This window comes from Moschus berezovskii, chromosome X (genome assembly GCF_049115385.1).
Source record: "Moschus berezovskii isolate FMDL1 chromosome X, NW_MosBer_1.0, whole genome shotgun sequence".
NCBI classification, from domain to species: domain Eukaryota; kingdom Metazoa; phylum Chordata; class Mammalia; order Artiodactyla; family Moschidae; genus Moschus; species Moschus berezovskii.
In genome coordinates this window covers 145,478,412-145,497,923 of record NC_142488.1, presented here as the reverse complement: position 1 = coordinate 145,497,923, position 19,512 = coordinate 145,478,412, and the positions used below count along the sequence as shown (strand labels likewise).

Below are 19,512 nucleotides of genomic sequence, written 5' to 3'. Positions count from 1 at the left end.
TGATGTAAACTGCAAAAGATAAGGGGAAAAAGATAAGTGGCCCATAGCAAGGACACATGGGTTGGATGTGGTAAACTCCATTAAGATCCAATTTACTATTTGGGTGTCAGTGTGCAGAACAGATCAAAACAGGGGGTCAGCAGAAAAAGGGAGATCGCACACCCATCGTGGCCTCACTCCAACATCACATGAGTCTTCTGCGTGCAAGAGCCCACCTTTATGCTGCCCTGTGGGACAGGGCTGTGGACATGGGTGCCAAAGGCCAGGAAGATAGCATAGCTGGACAGGCATAGTACGCAGCCATCGACCACATGTCGAACCAGGCCAATGCCTGCCTGGACCACCTGTAGGAGAGGAATGACTACCTCCCTGGATGCCTCCAAGAGTGCTTGAATCCAACTGGCAGATGCATTTTGAGATCCAGCAGCCGCTCAGGGAGGCCCCAAGCGATTGGCAGCCCCTAATGGAGCCCTCTAAGGGCCCCTGAGTCAGGCCTATACCTAGCCTGCCTGGCTGAGCCAGGTTCTATCCTGAGCCCTCACCACCTGGCTTAGGACTTGCCTCCAGATGTCCTGGGGGATCTGTCTGCCTGGGCCATCCTTCTGCTACTTCCCTTTTGCATGCTGGGCATGCCCCCACCGCCTGTCATCCCTCCTGGGGTCAGGCGTGGGCCTGTGATCCACCCAACTTGCCTAACTGCCTGAATACTGCATGCTCCTCACTCTGCCTAGGCCTTGACTGTTCCCATTAAACTAGTCTCCATCAGCATGCATGTGTGTATGCATGCACACACACACACATACTCACAAACAAAAAGTCATTCACATTCTCAACTTTGAATAATATGTGCAAACCTCCTACAAAAGGTGTCTCCCAAACTTAATCCACCCACAAATGGAATGAAAGTACCTGTTTTCCTGCATTCTGAATGTTAGATTTTCCAACCATCATTTTACATCTTATAGGGGAAAGTCGTGTCTTAATTTCTTTGGTTTGAATAACATTTGAGGGCAGACTGAATAACATTTGAATGAAAATGATATTGAATATTCACTGCACTTCTGTAACTATCCTCTGTAGATTGCCTGATCAAGACCTTGGCCCATCTATCAGTTGGTCAGTGTGAGAGTGTCCCTGGTAAAACCAGACATGTGCCTGGTTTCTGAACTGATTGCATTCTGGCTGAGGACTGTGCCCTTAACCTGTGAAGTGCAGCCTAAATGTGGATGATTAGTGTCAGAGTTGCCACCCTCTTTCCCCTCATTTGATTGGCTCCATGCTGCCAAAAACATAGGGCTCAGCCAGGGTGTAGAAATTGTGGTGGGTCATCTTCTGGGACTTGGGTTAGTCACCAAGAGTAGACCTAACATGTGGAAGCTCAATGGCTGCCCAAAGTTGACCCAGATCACTTGTCCAAATCAGCAGAGAAACTCAGAGCACACACAGAAGGAACTGGACGTTCATGTCTGTGCCGTTGTGGCTAGAGACCAGGACGCAATTGTTGCCTATGTCCCTAGCCTGTGTCCCTGGGATATAGATAGATGGATAGATAGATCACTGGAGGGATATAGATACAGAAAAAAAGAAAAGATTGGGGAGGGAGGAGGAAGGCTGAGAGGACACCAGCACAGGAAGCAAGGCACAGACTAGCCTGCATTTGCTTGTGTCTGGAGAAGACTTGTGCCCTCAGGTCATCCACGATACTCACAGCGTCTCCAGTCTGAGTCCACCCTTGCTGCAGGCCTCACCAGAACCCCTCAGTGCCTGGAGAACCATCCCAAAGGTCATGAGATGACCACCAGTCACTCCCAAAATCTTGGCAGAAAGGTGCTCCATGCCTTTCTAGTCTTGGCATACCTGGGGTGGGGAAAAGAACCAGAACAAAAAGCAGGAAAGGAACCCAGAATGGGCAGGCCCCTACTCATCCTTTTTTCCTGTAGGCTTCCTTTCACCCAGTCATTCACCTCCAAGTTGACACCACATTTAAGGAAAAAAGAGGGTAGAAGGAGGCGGGGACTCCCTGCTCTGAGTCTGTGTGTGGTGGTGGTGGTGGTGGGGGAGAGGGGGAACAATGAGTGTTACTGATTTAAGAGATTCTTGATCTCCACCAAAATAACAGAGCTCTAAAACTGCACACCTGGTCCAGGAGTTATGTGGACTGTTACATGCATGTGCCTGTGCAGTGAGACCCTACTGCTGAGTGCCAGGATAGCCAGTGTTTTGCATACATGCCCATTCAGCATCCTATTTATCCCCACAGCAATAGTTATGAGGGAGACACATACAGCCTGGCCCATAAAAAGCCCTCAATAAATGGAAAAAAATATGCACATTCCTCTCAAGTCTTCCCCAGGTCCAACATCCCTTGTTCTCCTACAAAACACAAAATGTGTCAATTGATTAATTATTTAATTAATACCTGCCAATCCTGTATTCAGAGTACAGATGAGAAGTAGGACCCCCCCCCCCCAAATCTCAGCCTGTTTCTCTCCCGGCTGCTAACTTGGACTTGCATAGCTAAGTCGGGTAGCTCATATCTTAATGGATAAGTCATTCTTTACCACGAGTAGGTCATAATACTGAGATAAAAAAGTAAATTCCATATGTGATGACAGTACAGAGGACTTTCTTTGACCTCCACATCCCAAGGAACCCCTCTTGCAGGAGGTGACACATTGCATAGATGTGTGACAGCCTCTAGTAGAGCCCTCTAAGGGCCCTGGGGCCAGGCCTCAACCCTGCCAGCCTGAACCAGGCTCTAGCCTGAGCCCTCACCACCTGGCTTAGGACTGGCCTCCAGAGGTCCTGGGGATTTGCCTTCCTGGGCCATCCTTCTGGTACTTCCATTTAGGGGACCCCTAGACTTGCCTGGAGAATCCCAGGGACGGGGGAGCCTGGTGGGCTGCCGTCTATGGGGTTGCACAGAGTCGGACATGACTGAAGCGACTTAGCAGCAGCAGCAGACCAAGGTGGGAAGAGGTGAGTGCTGACAGCCGCAGCCTGTAAGATCTTTATGAGTAATCGGGAAGAGACCCAAGCCCACCACTCAGCAGGCACATCTTCAATCAGGACAGACTGTGACAGTCTGCTTTCTTTTCCCCAGGAGGACGATTTCAATGAGCACACAGTTTTAATGATCGCCCTTCGCTCTCCCTACCTTGGCTGTCCGCACACCCAATGTACCGCCTCCCTCTATAGCCATGTGAGCCTTGCGGGTGCAGGAGCCCACCATGTCTGGAGGCCACGTGGAACAGGGTGTGCCTGTGGATGTCCACACAGAAGGCAAGGATGACGGCTTCACCCAGGACCAGGTCAACACCTGCCTGGACCAGCTGGAGGAGAGGAATGGCCACCTCCCTGGCCGCCTCCAGGAGTGCTTGAATCTAACTGGCAGACACATCTTGAGTTCCAGCAGCCACGTACTGAGGCCCCAAGCGATTGGCAGCCTCTAGTGGAGCCCTCTAAGGGCCCTGGGGCCAGGCCTCAACCCTGCCAGTCTGAACCAGGCTCTAGCCTGAGCGCTCACCACCTAGCTTAGGACTGGCCTCCAGAGGTCCTGGGGATCTGCCTGCCTGGGCCTTCCTTCTGGTACTTCCCTTCACCAGCCTGGCATAACCCTACCTCCAGACATCCCCACCTAGGGTCAGGTGTGGCCCTGTGACCCTCCCAACTTGCCTGCCTGCCCAACTCCTGGATGCTCCCCCCCTCTGCCTAGGTTCATTAGACATTGAGAGTTATCTTAACATTCTCTGGAATTAGTATTCCTGCACCATGTTGCCAATTGAATGGCTGTTTCATAAAATGTTGTCTGCAGGCTGCTCTACAAAGGGTTTGTAAATTTACTATTAGAAATTTTACCCAATGTGTATAGAGGTTTTTTTTTAAGCACAAGACAATTCTGCCATTCAGTTACCTTTTTGATTCTGTCCATTCATACTCTGGTAATGAGTGTTACATAGTGAAAAATCCCTAATACTCAAGGGACTGGATCCTAATACAAAATGGACCAGGAGCTTATTGTGTGCTTCCAGATTTTTGTTCCAGTGACTTCTGATGTTCTCCAGAACCATGCTGGGCCATTCCTCATATCCTCATCCTTAGCAGGAACAGGAGATACCCCCACTATCCCCACAATAACCAGGCATGTATCTGCTATCCTCATGAAGTGGCCAGAAGGATCACTTCACCTAGGAAGATGTCAGATTACCTACCATCCTTCTTACCTTAACAAGGGGAGAACTTCAATTCCGGCCTGGAGACCCCTCCCCCTGCCACCCCTTCCCCTCTCATCAATGCCCCAGATTACTGAGCCTAGAGTCTCACTCGGTACGTGATGTGATGCACACACAGAGCCACATCTTCATCGATCATGCTTGGAGTCATCACAAATAATATCTACAAGTGGGAGCTTTTCCATCACACACATTTTATTGAAAAACAAAATTTTACAAATTGAAAATATTTCATGCAATCTTCTGTTCCGCTCTGACAGAGTGGAACAGTACATCTTCCACTTGCCAAGACTGGTGAGATCAGCACAGCAACTGAAACCATCCGTAAACAAGGCCACTGGTTATATTCCCTACTGCAAATGACCACAGGCAACTCTCCATAAGGGCACAGGTATTGGTAAAATATAATCGAGCTGGAGGGTGAACAATGGCTCCTAATTATTCCTTTTCCTTGAGGTACCTTTGGCACAAGTTCCACTGAAGGAAGTTCCCTGCGGACTGAGTTTGGCCAGGGTGCAGCAATCATTTGTGGGGGACAGTCACCCAGGGGCACGTGGTATCTCATGTTAGGATATTGTGGGGCAAATACAAAGTGACATAAGAAACAAAGGTTTAATTATCCCCACTGTAAAGTGAGAGCAGGCTTTCACCCCTCCCTTTGCTTTAGAATGTTTACTTTGGAAAACTTAGTTCTTTCTCTGATTCTTTGCAATATGTGGAAATCGTTTAATTTTTAATATTTTTTAATTAATTTATTTTAATTGGAGACTAATTACTGTACAATATTGTATTGGTTTGGCCATACATTGACATGAATCCACCCCGGGTGTACATGTGTTCCCCATCTTGAACTCCCCTTCCCCCTCCCTTCCCATATCATCCCTCTGGGTCATCCCAGTGCACCAGCCCCAAGCATCCTGTATCAAGCATCGAACCTAGACTGGCAATTCGTATGATAATATACATGATTCACTGCCATTCTCCTAAATCATCCCATCCTTACCCTCTCCCACAGAGTCCGAAAGACTGTTCTATACATCTGTGTCTCTTTTGCTGTCTCCTATACAGGGTTATCGTTACCATTTTTCTAAATTCCATATATATGCGTTAGTATACTTTATTGGTGTTTTTCTTTCTGGCTTACTTCACTCTGTATAATAGGCTCCAGTTTCATCCACCTCATTAGAACTGATTCAAATGTATTCTTTTTAATTGCTGAGTAATACCCCATTGTGTATATGTACCACAGCTTTCTTCTCCATCTGTGGATGGACATCTAGGTTCCTTCCATGTCCTGGCTATTATAAACAGTGCTACAATGAACATTGGAGTTCACATGTGTCTCTTTCAATTCTGTTTTCCTTGGTGTGTATGCCCAGGAGTGGACTTGCTGGGTTGTCTCGCAGTTCTATTTCCAGGTTTTTAAGGAATCTCCACACTCTTCTCTTTAGTCGCATACTAGTTTGCATTCCCACCAACAACGTAAGAGGGTTCCCTTTTCTCCACACCCTCTCCAACATTTATTGCTTGTAGACTTTTGGATAGCAGCCATTCTGACTGGCGTGAAATGGTACATCATTGTCTTTTTGATTTTCATTTCCCTGATTATGAGTGGTGTTGAGCAACTTTTCATGTGTTTGTTAGCCATCTGTAGGTCTTCTTTGGAGAAATGGCTGCTTAGTTCTTTGGCCCATTTTTTCATTGGGTCGTTTATTGTTTTGGAATTAAGCTGCAGGTGTTGCTTGTATAATTTAGGGATTAATTCTTTGTCAGTTGCTTCATTTGCTGTTATTTTCTCCCATTCTGAAGGCTGTCTTTTCAGCTTGCTTATAGTTTCCTTTGCTGTGCAGAAACTTTTGTTTTTGATTAGGTCCCATTTCTTTATTTTTGCTTTTATTTCCAATATTCTGGGAGGTGGGTCATGGAGGATCCTGCTGTGATTTATGTCGGAGAGACTATTGCCTATTTTCTCCTCTAGGAGTTTTATAGTTTCTGGTCTTACATTTAGATCTTTAATCCATTTTGTGTTTATTTTTGTGTATGGTGTTACGGACTCGTTCTAGTTTCATTCTTTTACAAGTGGTTAACCAGTTTACCCAGCATCATTTGTTAGAGATTGTCTTTTATCCATTGAATATTCTTGCCTCCTTTGTCAAAGATAAGGTGTCCATAGGTGCGTGGATTTATCTCTGGGCTTTCTATTTTGTTCCGTTGATCTATATTTCTGTCTTTATGCCAGTACCATACTGTCTTGATGACTGTGGCTTTGTAGTAGAGCCTGAAGTCCGGCAGGTTGATTCCCCCAGTTCCATTCTTCTTTCTCAAGATTGCTTTGTCTTTTCGAGGTTTTTTGTCTTTCCATACAAATTATGAAATTATTTGTTCTAGCTCTGTGAAAAATACCGTTGGTAGCTTGATGGGGATTGCATTAAATCTATAAATTACTTTGGTAGGATACTCATTTTCACAATATTTATTCTTCCAATCCACAAACACGGTATATTTCTCCATTAGTGTCTTCTTTGATTTCTTTCACCAGTGTTTTATAGTTTACTATATATAGTTCTTTTTTTCTTTAGGTAGATATATTCCTAAGTATTTTACTCTTTTCGTTGCCATGGTGAATGGAATTGTTTCCTTAATTTCTCTTTCTATGTTCTCATTATTAGTGTATAGGAATGCAAGGGATTTCTGTGTGTTGATTTTATATCCTGCAACTTTACTATATTCATTGGTTAGCTCTAGTAATTTTCTGGTAGAGTCTTTAGGGTTTTCTGTGTAGAGGATCATGTCATCTCCAACAGTGAGTGTTTTACTTCTTCTTTCCCAATTTGGATTCCTTTTATGTCTTTTTCTGCTCTGATATCTGTGGGCAAAACTTCCAAAACTATGTTGAATAGTAGTGGTGTGAGTGGGCACACTTGTCTTGTTCCTGACTTTAGGGGAAATGCTTTCCATTTTTCACCATTGAGGATAATGTTTGTCATAGATAGCTTTTATTATGTTGAAGAATGTTCCTTCTCTTCCCGCCTTCTGGAGGTTTTTTTTTCATAAATTGGTGTTGAATTTTGTCAAGGCTTTCTCTGCATCTATTGAGATAATCATATGGTTTTTATTTTTCATTTTGTTAATGTGGTGTATTACATTGATTGATTTGAGGATATTGAAGAATCCTTGCATCCCTGGGATAAAGCCCACTTGGTCATGATGTTTGATCTTTTTAATGTGTTGTTGGATTCTGATTGCTAGAGTTTTGTTAAGGAGTTTTGCATCTATGTTCATCAGTGATATTGGCCTGTAGTTCTCTTTTTTTGTGTGATCTTTACCAGTTTTTGGGATTTGGGTGATGGTGGCCTCATAGAATGAGTTTGGCAGTTTATCTTCCTCTGCAATTTTCTGGAAGAGTTTGAGTAGGGTAGGTGTTAGCTCTTCTCTAAATTTTTGGTAGAATTCAGCTCTGAAGCCGTTTGGACCTGGGCTTTTGTTTACTGGAAGATTTCTGATTACAATTTCAATTTCTGTGCTTGTGATGGGTCTGTTAAGATTTCCTATTTCTTCCTGGTTCAGTTTTGGAAAGTTGTACTTTTCAAAGAATTTGTCCATTTCTTCCAAGTTATCCATTTTATTGGCATATAATTGCTGATAGTAATCTTTTATGATCGTTTATATTTCTGTGTTGTCTGTTTTGACCTCTCCATTTTCATTTCTAATTTCATTGATTTGGTTTTTCTCCCTTTGTTTCTTGATGAGTCTGGCTAGTGCTTTGTCAGTTTTATTTACCCTCTCAAAGAACCAGCTTTTGGATTTGTTGATTTTTGCTATGGTCTCTTTTGTTTCTTTTCCATTTATTTCTGCCCTAATTTTTAAGATTTCTTTCCTTCTACTAACCCTGGAGTTCCTGATTTCTTCCTTTTCTAGTTTCTTTAGGTGTCAGTTCAGTCAGTTCAGTTCAGTCACTGAGTCGTGTCCGACTCTTTGCGACCCCATGAATCACAGCATGCCAGGCCTCCCTGTCCATCACCAACTCCCAGACTTCACTCAAACTCATGTCCATCGAGTCGGTGATGCCATCCAGCCATCTCATTCTCTGTTGTCCCCGTCTCCTCTCACCCCCAATCCCTCCTAGCATCAGACTCTTTTCCAGTGAGTCAACTCATCCCATGAGGTGGCCAAAGTATTGGAGTTTCAGCTTTAGCATCAGTCCTTCCAATGAACACCCAGGGTTGATCTCCTCTAGAATGGACTGGTTGGATCTCCTTGCAGTCCAAGGGACTCTCAAGAGTCTTCTCCAGCACCACAGTTCAAAAGCATCAATTCTTCGGCGATCAGCTTTCTTCACAGTCCAACTCTCACATCCATACATGACCATGGGAAAAACCATAGCCTTGATTAGACGGACCTTGTAGAGTTAGGTTATTTAGTTTACTTTTTCCTTGTTTTTTGAGGTATTCCTGTATTGCCATGAACCTTTCTGTTAGCACTGCTTTTACATTGTCCCACAGGTTTTGGGTTGTAGTGTTTTCATTTTCATTCGTTTCTATGTATATTTTGATTTCTTTTTTATTTCTTCTATGATTTGTTGGTTATTCAGCAGCGTGTTGTTCAGCCTCCATATGTTGGATATTTTAATAGTTTTTTTTTTCTGTAATTGAGATGTTATCCTACTGCATTGTGGTCAGAAAAGATGCTTGGAATAATTTCAATTTCTTTGAAATTGGAAAAGATGTTTGGAATGATTTCAATTTTTTTTTGAAATTCCCTCCTGTCACCCCATCCCTCCCCTCTAAGTCGTCAGAAAGCCCAGTTTGAGTTCCCTGAATCATACAGGAAATTCCCACTGGCCATCTGTTTTACATATGGTAGTGTATAAGTTTCCACACTTTTCTCACCATTTCCTTCCTCCCCCCACCCTGCTGCCATATTTCTGTTCTCTATGTGTATGTCTACATTGTTGCCCTGCAAAGGATTTCTTCAGTTCCATTTTCTAGATTCCCTCAGTTCAGTTCAGTTCAGTCGCTCAGTCGTGTCTGACTCTTTGCGACCCCATGAATCACAGCACGCCAGGCCTCCCTGTCCATCACCAACTCCCGGAGATCACTCAAACTCATGTCCATCGAGCCAGTGATGCCATCCAGCCATCTCATTCTCTGTCGTCCCCGTCTCCTCCCACCCCTAATCCTTCCTAGCATCAGACTCTTTTCCAGTGAGTCAACTCGTCGCAGTCAGTCAACTCTTCACATGAGGTGGCCAAAGTATTGGAGTTTCAGCTTTAGCATCAGTCCTTCCAATGAACACCCAGGATTGATCTCCTTTAGAATGGACTGGTTGGATCTCCTTGCAGTCCAAGTGACTCTCAAAAGTCTTCTCCAGCACCACATTTCAAAAGCATCAATTCTTTGGCCCTCAGCTTTCTTCACAGTCCAACTCTCACATCCATACATGAACACGGGAAAAACATGTGTTAATATTTGATATTGATTTATCTCTTTCTGACTTGCTTCACTCACTTTAATAGGCTGCACTTTCGTGTAACTTATTGGCACTGACTCAAATGCATTCCTTTTTATGGCTGAATAATATTCCATTGTATATATGTACCACTGCTTCTTTATCCATTCAGCTGTCAATGGACATCTAGGTTGCTTCCATATCCTAACTATTGTAAATAGTGTTGCAGTGAACATTATGATCCATGTGTCTTTTTAAAATATGGTTTCTCCAGTGACTTTTAATCTCCGTTATTCCATTGTTTATTGTTGATTGTTTATTCTTTAATTCTTCAAGGTCTTTGTTAAAGATTTCTTGCATTTTCTCAATCTGTGTCTCTAGTCTACCCATGCCTCCATTTTATTTCCAGAAATTTGTATCATCTCTACTGTCATTCCTGTGAATTATTTTTCAGGTACATTGCCTTTTTCCTGTTCACTTGTTCAATTCTATGGATTTTGACCATCTTCCTTCATCTGCTGGATGTTTCTCTGTCATTTCATTTTGTTTAATTTACTATGTTTGGGATATCATTTTTGCGGTTTGAAAGGTTGTAGTTCCTCTTACCTATGGAGTCTGCCTCCCCTGAGTGGGGTTGGACCAGTGCCTTGTGAAGGTTTCCTGGTTGGGGGGATTTGTATTTGTGTTCTGGTGGGTGGAGCTAGATCTTGTCTTTCTGAAGGGCAGTGGCTGGGTCCAATAGTGTGGTTTGGGGTGTCTCTGGGTTCAGTATGGCTTTGGGCAGCCTGTCTACCAACATACAAGGCTGTGACCCTATTTGGCTGAAGGATTGGAGAAGGGTATTTGCCACTACAGCTTGCTGGCTTTTGGGTGTTGCTTAGTCTTAGTGTTGAGATGGAGGTTTTGGAGAGGGCACTCGCCTATTAATGTCCTGTGGGGCTGGGAGTTCTCTAGTGATCAGAATTCCTAGTGTCATTAGCCTTCAGCCGTTTCCTTCTCCAGAGGATCTTCCCCACCAAGGGATCAAAGTCAGGTCCCTTGCATTGCAAGAATTCCCAGAGAAGCCACTCAAGTATGCCTCACACAGATTAAATATTCAAAAAATACGTGTTGAAAATGAAGAGTATATTCATGAATAGCAGAGATTGATTATCATGATGATTATTGTTGTTATTTCACAAGTCTTTGTTGTCAGATTATAGCAGGAATGTGTATGATAGGATATAGGAACACAGTACACTTTCCATCTGTGTGTTCATCTGAAAGTTACTACCGATGATGGCAGGTCCTCAATTCCCTTCTAAAGACAGTGACAAGATTTTTTCATTCCTTTGTATTCTCTCTCTTTTTTTAACCTTCCTTCGCTTTCTCATCTACTCATTGTTGTTGAATAGTGGCTAAGTTATGTCATCCTCTTTGCAAAACTATGGACTATGGCCCACCAGGCTCCTCCATCCATGGGATTTCCAACCCCCCTCCCCTGCAAAAAAAGGCCAGGTTTGCGGAAAGAGCACATGAGCAGAGACCTCTGAGGACACAGGGATGGGAAGGCCCACTAGGAGGGGTTGACAGTCAGAAAGCTTCCCATTTACATGTGGTCTGGGTAGGAACCACAGCTCCCAGGCCTTGCCATTGACACTGCCCAGCACACCTTCCCCATACCATCTGTCTTCCCTGCCCCACACTTGCCAGGAGTGCTGGGGTCTAGACTGTGGTACTTGCTGGGCTCTAGACACAGCTGTCTGCTTGCAGATGTATGTGAGGGGTGGAGTGCTCTTAACGACTGGTTACAACTCTGGAAAGTGGTACCAAAAGACTGGGGTTAATCTGACTTCAAGGAGCTGAGGGACCTATATCGGTCCCAGGGCCAGAAGCCAGACTGGAGCTGCTGATGGAGCCCAGAGGATTTCTTGAAAAAGCTGTGAAATTTGTTATTAGGAAGCAGCACTGAGAAGACTACAAACAAAAACCTGATGTAAACTAAAGTGTGAAACAAATGTAAAGTATTGTTGTCACTGGTATTTCATAGAAAGCTGGATTAAATGTATTCTTTAATCAGCACGTTTATCCCAGAAATTGCAGTTGTATTTCCAACACACAGCATCACAACTTCATGGAAGGTATTTTCCATTTTCACAAAAATGAGGGGTGACACTTTGCTGGGAAGTAGGCTTGAACTGGAATGCCCAGCCCAAGGGCACGTGGTGGTTTAGTAGTATTTCTTTCCAAGTCCCTGAAGGCCTGGATCCCACTGGGGAGTCTGGTCTCAGCTGGAACAAAGCAGACGGTAAACGTTTAAAAAGGGTTCAATGCTGGGCACCCTGCCAGGCTCTTTCGAATCTGCCCCAGTTGAGCAGTGGGACCCAAGCCTGGTTAGGCTCCAGGTATGGGGTAGCAGCCCCAGTCAGGGAGGCTGGGGGGAGTAACGTAGGCACTGCTTTTCTTTCCTTCTCTTTAGTATCATGCCTGTGCTATGTTACAATATAGTCCATTTGCAATGCTGTGACTGTTGTCAGCATACAGCCACCTGATTTGGTATGATGAATCTATGGGAGATCTATACCCTTTCCCAGATTTTTGGCCCTAGAAGTCAAGCAGGTGACTGAGTATCAGGTCCTTGTGGATTATGCATGTGAGATTCAGGTTTTGTGTATACAGTGAAATATTATTTCTATGGATGCTCTCCTAGAGTTACACATTTCTGGGTTAGAGATACAGATTTCTGTGTTTATGTAGAAGGAAGGAAGAAAGGGTCCCTGGAAGTTCACTGTGGCCATCCTACAGGTACAGCAGAAAGCGGGCTTCAGGAACCTCGTCCTGGAGCTCAAGGTGTAGGCACAGGCCATCGCCCTTTAGAAGGAGGAGGTGCAGTTCATTAAGGAGCTTTTGGCCTCCAACCTGGACCCCTCAGCACTGAACCTCATGTCCCGCAAGCTGGAGGTAGGTTTGAGAGCTGCAGTTGGGACTCCATCCCACCAGTGCAGACCTTCAGTCACCCTCTGGGAGGGGTGGTCGTGGTTTCCTGGCCAGAGCACCCAGGCCCATGTGCCCTGTTGTCTCCTGGCTCCAGTGTCTTCAAGGTCTCCTCGGCCCCTCCCTGGCCTTCTAGTCGTCCTAGCCCGAGTCCACTGCCCACTGCAGCTTGGCCTCTTAGCCGAGGCCATGGCCGCAGTCTGCCTGGACACTAAAGTGAGCTGGAAGAGGCCACAAGAGCAGAGGCAGGCCCATAGTGGCCTGTGTTGTGGGCACTAGGAAGGCATTTCTGGGCTCAGGTTGAGCATCTGTTCCCTGGTGTGTCCATGGTGGTCTGTGGCATTCCCCTGAGCCAGGCTGTCCTGGTCACTGGGCGCTGCCAGGAAGGAACAGACAAGACCTTGGTACCCAGGAACTAGAAGGCCTGACCGCACCTGGCAAAAAACTTGCCTGGAGCTGGGCCTTGTCCCTCTGCTCTGTGACCTGGGAGATGTCACAGAAAGAGTGGGTATTGTGGACAGGGTTCTCTGGTGTGGCCAGGCCTCGCTCTGGGGTTCTCACCAGCTGGGTGACTGGAGGCAGCCAGCCCCGAGGCTAGGTCCCCTCGGGGTCTGGGTGTGAACACACACCAGGGTCTTGCACTGAGTCCTTCTCATGGCAGTCCCTCCTGTGTGGATGTCCCTGCGATGGAACCAGGCCACGCTTCCCTGGCTCTTTCCTCTCCTTGGAGATTCTAGAATTGATGAACAGCACCATCAAGGACCTGCAGTAAGAGCAGGCCAGGGTCTGCAAGGTGCTGCTAGCCTCCACACCTCCCTCACCCAGGAGGCCCCTGATCGTGACATCTGGGTGCTGATGCAGTCTGGGGCCATCTGTGCCCTCCTGGGTCACTCGGCCTGAGTGTGGCCTGGACTCTGTGCTTCAGCCTCCTGGGGCACGTCTTGCCTGGTGTCCTGGGCGACCCTTGTTCTGGCAGCGTGCTGCTAGCCTGGATTCTGGGGCGGTTGTCAGGGGCATGGGGTCCTCCCTGCTCTCTCAGGTTTACATCCACATCCTTCAAGCAGGGGCAGTTGGGGCTCTGGGCTTTCTCAACCACTCACAGAGACTTTCTGTACAATGCTCTGACCCTAGAACCGTCTGTCTCCTGTACCAAGCGTCCCCAGCTCCACGGCCAAGTCACAGCTCTGTCAGAGCTTGGCCTGTGGGGACACAGATGCAGTGCTGCCTGCAGAGAGCAGGCACCCCACAAGTGTGAGTCAGGCACGAGCCTTGGGTCTTGGTGTCTTGGGTTAAGGCAGTGCTGTCATGGGCCCTCACTCTGTGATGACCCAATCCCCTGGCCTTCCCTGCCCATCAGGCCTCCCTGGTGCTCTGAGAACCCCCATATGTCCTCGCACAAAATTAGAGCCATGAACTGGTTGCATGTGGCTCTCAGGAGAACTTCCATAACCCACATCTGATTGTTGGGAGGACTGAACCCAAGAGAAGGAGAAAGGCTGGGCCCCTGAGTTCTCCTGGAGCCGGCCCTTCACTCCCCCTTCACTCTCAGCTCCCAACACTTTTGTCTTGACTGTGTTGGGGACAAGGGGTCCTTCTGAGCTCTCTTCCTGAGTCAGGCCAGGCTCTCAGCATGTAACGTGCTCTGTTCTTGAAAGCCTTACCACCACCTTGTGAAACGTGCCCTTTGAAAAAGAGTAGGGAGACAGAAATCCTACCTGCATGGGTCTTGCCAGCACTGTTACTCAGATCTCAGCTTTTCTTTGAAGGGGGAATGGAATAGATGGCGACAGACATGGCAGAGAGGGTGGTCCCCAGGAAGGCAGGGATGGTGAGCCTGAGTGACAAATGCCTGAGGGGACCAGGAACTCTGAGTGCACCCCCTCTTCAGCCTCCCCAACCATGAATCAGGGACGTTACCTGAGGTCCCACACGTGATGAAGTGGTTGGGTAGTGAGAGGGTAACAGGCAGGAAGGCCAGGCGCCTCCAAACGGAGGGAATAGGCTGCAGGTGTCAGACATTTTTATCTCTCTTAAGCGGCAGGAGGGAAAAAACCCAGCGATATTTTTTTCCTTCTCTATACAAATTTAAAAGGAGGTTTTTCTTAAAATACTGTGTTGCTATAATGACATCTGGTTTCACCTGAAGTTAACTATTCTCAAACCGTGAGTTAACCAGTGCATTTTTCTTATGGAAATGTTTGTCTTAAGCTATGTTAATGTACTTTGCATTTACCCCAGACTCTGTCTTGGTTCTGCCTAATGGCTCAGAACCTACTTGACAAACCAGTATGTTATACTCAGCTATTGTTTCCCTAATCTATGTAAACGAAACTATTTGTATGGTAATCTGCCCTTCTACAAGATTCAAGTCAATCATTTTATGGCCCTGGATGAATCATCTAGTGCCAATATTATCCCAAAATGCATCTTATGGATGAGGGGCCTGGTGCCATTCTGAGTTTTATGACATTCCTTTCTTTCATTAACAGACTTCTAGTGACTATATAACATCCAACTGAAGACTAGCAGGGGGGATACTCTTTCTGCCCCCTTCTGATGCCTATGTCAGAAGCTTTCTCTATCTCCTTTATACTTTAATAAAACTTTATTACACAAAAGCTCTGAGCAATCAAGCCTCGTCTCTGGCCCTGGATTGAATTTTTCTTCTCTGGAGGCCAAGAATCCTATTGTGGGTCAACAACAACCTTTCATCTTGGGGGCTCTTCTGGGATCCTCCAGGACAAGGTAAAGATGCTTGGAGCTCTAGTTCTTTGTTCTCCTAGCGAACACATTTTCTGCTGTACTTTACTAACTCTACAGTGTGGCTGTGTGAGTGAATGGCATGCCCTGCGTGAAGCAAGTGAGGAGCCCAGGTCTGCAGTTCCACGGTGATCTCATACGGCTTATGGCAGAAACCTGTCGGGGGTTTATACAGACCTGCCAATGCCAAGAGGCAACCAGTGTCTCCTTTGGGGAACGGACCAGAAATGGGCAAAGTGTGTGGCCCGAACTCTCCTTTCTCGTCAAACTTTTCGGTCTCTTTGACCATTTCATAACTCCTTGGGAATTAGAAGTACTAACCTAATATATTCAGATGCTTATATCTTTCCTTTTCTCCTTTTCTTTTCGCTTCTCTTCTTTTCACAGCTATTTGTAAGGCCTCCTCAGACAGCCATTTTGCTTTTTTTGCATTTCTTTCCCATGGGAATGGTCTTGGTCTCTGACTCCTGTACAATGCCATGAACCTCCATCCATAGTTCATCAGGCACTCTTTCAGATCTAGTCCCTTAAATCTATTTCTCAATTCCACTGTATAATCATAAGGGATTTGATTTAGGTCATATCTGAATGGTCTAGTGGTTTTCCCTACTTCAATTTACGTCTGAATTTGGCAATAAGGAGTTCATGATCTGAGCCACAGTCAGCTCCTGGTCTTGTTTTGCTGACTGCAAGAGCTTCTCCATCTTTGGCTGCAAAGAATATAATCAGTCTGATTTCGGTGTTGACCATCTGGTGATGTCCATGTGTAGAGTCCTCTTGTGTTGTTGGAAGAGGGTGTTTGCTATGACCAGTGCGTTCTCTTGGCAAAACTCAATTAGCCTTTGTCCTGCTTCATTCCGTGCTCCATGGCCAAATTTGCCTGTTACTCCAGGTGTTTCTTCACTTCCTACTTTTGCATTCCTGTCCTCTATAATGAAAATGACATCTTTTTTAGGTGTTAGTTCTAAAAGGTCTTGTAGGTCTTCATTGAACCATTCAACTTCAGCTTCTTCAGCGTTACTGGTTGGGCCATAGGCTTGGATTACTGTAATAATGAATGCTTTGTCTTGGAAACGAACAGAAATCATTCTGTCGTTTTTGAGATTGCATCCAAGTACTGCATTTCGGACTCTTTTGTTGACCATGATGTCTACTCCAATTCTTCTAAGGGATTCCTGCCCACAGTAGTAGATATAATGGTCATCTGAGTTAAATTCACCCATTCCGGTCCATTTTAGTTCACTGATTCCTAGAATGTCTATGTTCACTCTTGTCATCTCCTGTTTGTCCACTTCAAATTTGCCTTAATTCATGGACCTAACATTCCAGGTTCCTATGCAGTATTGCTCTTCACAGCATCGGACATTGCTTCTATCACCAGTCACATCCACAACTGGGTATTGTTTTTGCTTTGGCTCCATCCCTTCATTCTTTCTGGAGTTATTTCTCCACTGATCTCCAGTAGCATACTGGGCACCTACAGACCTGGGGAATTCCTCATTCAGTATTCTATCACTTTCCCTTTTGATACTGTTCATGGGGTTCTCAAGGCAAGTATACTGAAGTGGTTTGCCATTCCCTTCTCCAGTGGACCACATTCTGTCAGAGTTCCAAAGAATAGCAAGGAGAGATAAGAAAGCCTTCCTCAGTGAACAGTGCAAAGAAATAGAGGAAAACAACAGAATAGGAAAGACTAGAGATCTCTTCAAGAAAATTAGAGATATCAAGGGAACATTCCATGCAAAGATGGGCTCGATAAAGCACAGAAATGGTATGGACCTAACAGAAGCAGAATATACTAAGAGGAGGTGGCAAGAATACACAGAAGAACTGTACAAAAAAGATCTTCACGACCAACATGATCATGACGGTGTGATCACTGACCTAGAGCCAGACATCTTGGAATGTGAAGTCAAGTGGGCCTTAGAAAGCATCACTACAAACAAAGCTAGTGGAGGTGATGGGGTTTCAGTTGAGCTATTTCAAATCCTGAAAGATGATGCTGTGAAAGTGCTGCTCTCAATATGCCAGAAAATTTGGAAAACTCAGCAGTGGCCACAGCACTGGAAAAAGTCAGTCTTCATCCCAATCCCAAAGAAAGGCAATGCCAACGAATGCTCAAACTACGGCACAATTTCACTCACCTCACATACTATTAAAGTCATGCTCAAAATTCTCCAAGCCAGGCTTCAGCAATATGTGAACAGTGAACTTCCAGATGTTCAAGCTGGTTTTAGAAAAGGCAGAGGCACCAGAGACCAAATTGCCAACATCCTCTGGATCATGGAAAAAGCAAGAGAGTTCCAGAAAAACATCTATTTCTGCTTCATTGACTATGCCAAAGCCTTTGACTGTGTGGATCACAATAAACTGTGGAAAATTCTGAAAGAGATGGGAATACCAGACCACATGACCTGCCTCTTGAGAAACCTACATGCAGGTCAGGAAGCAACAGTTAGAACTGGACATGGAACAAGAGACTGGTTCCACACAGGAAAAGAAGTACGTTAAGGCTGTATATTGTCACCCTGCTTATTTAACTTATATGCAGAGTACATAATGAGGAACGCTGGGCTGGAAGAAGCACAGGCTGGAATCAAGATTGCCAGGAGAAATATCAATAACCTCCGATATGCAGATGACACCACCCTTATGGCAGAAAGTGAAGAGGAACTAAAAAGCCTCTTGATGTAAGTGAAAGAGGAGAGTGAAAAATTTGACTTGAAGCTCAGCATCCAGAAAACTAAGATCATGGCATCTGGCCCCATCACTTCATGGGAAATAGATGGGGAAACAGTGGAAACAGAGTCAGACTTTATTTTTTGGGGCTCCAAAATCACTGTGGATGCTGATTGCAGCCATGAAATTAAAAGACGCTTACTCCTTGGAAGGAAAGTTATGACCAACCTAGATAGAATATTTAAAAAGCAGAGACATTACTTTGCCAACCAAGGTCCGTCTAGTCAAGGCTATGGTTTTTCCCGTGGTCATGTATGGATGTGAGAGTTGGACTGTGAAGAAAGCTGATCACTGAAGAATTGATGCTTTTGAACTGTGGTGTTGGAGAAGACTCTTGAGAGCCCCTTGGACTGCAAGGAGATCCAACCAGTCCATTCTAAAGGAGATCAATCCTGGATGTTCATTGGAGGGACTGATGCTAAAGCTGAAACTGCAATAGTTTGGCCACCTCATGTGATGAGTTGACTCACTGGAAAAGACTCTGATGCTGGGGAAGGTTGGGGGCGGGAGGAGAAGGGGACGACCGAGAATGAGATGGCTGGATGGCATCACTGACTCTGTGGACATGAGTGTGAGTGAACTCCGGGTGTTGGTGATGGACAGGGAGACCTGGCTGCTGTGATTCATGGCGTTGCAAAGAATCGGACACAACTGAGCAACTGAACTGAACTGGACTGAACCTAATCTACTGGATCATAGACTTTCAAGCGACTTGTGATCTATGCTGTTACTGTGTACTATGACTTAGGTCCCAAATTTGGATTGGTAGTCAGGAAGCGAGTAGCCTCGCTAGGAATTGAAAGTTTGGAAGCTAGATGAAACTCTAGCTCCGAGAGCATCTCTGGGGTTAAAGATTACTCAGATTGGAACTACAATGGGTTTTTTCTTTGGCAACGCTGGCTCTTATTGGACCAGAGGAGGCTCTTATGCTGGTGTGGTGATTCTTGGAAGGAACATCTCAGTTTTATGTTCTTACAGGTCTTATTGTGGTCATGAATATACTCAGGGTTGTGCACAGGCACTCAGGTGACAAATGTTTCCCCCAGCAGTTTAGCCTGGGAGGCATTCTGGAAGGTTCCTCTGATTGCACCCCGGGTGGCATCAGAGGCAAGCAAGGTTTTAATGGTGAAGAACTGGACGTCAGTCAGGGATGCCATCAGGTCTACCCCTGGTGCATCCCCACCCCGTCTTGGTGATAGAACTGGGAGGGATGAGTATGATGCCTGTGTCGGTAAGGGACAGACTAAATCTGACCAGGAAGGAAAAGCTTTTGGTGTAAAATTTGTCTACACCCCCATCTAGAGCAGTGAGGGATGCCGCTGGTAGAAAGATGGTGGTTGTCACTTTTTTTCTCTCTTAC

General features: G+C 45.5%; 1 protein-coding gene and 1 pseudogene across 1 annotated transcript in view; both read left to right on the top strand.

Annotated features, from left to right (window-relative positions):
• LOC148773528 (uncharacterized) overlaps positions 1-19,512 on the top strand; it is a 55,023-nt gene that overhangs the window by 29,482 nt on the left and 6,029 nt on the right. The gene's annotated exons all lie outside the window — the stretch shown is intronic.
• LOC148773529 (bublin coiled-coil protein pseudogene) lies at positions 96-19,505 on the top strand (annotated as a pseudogene).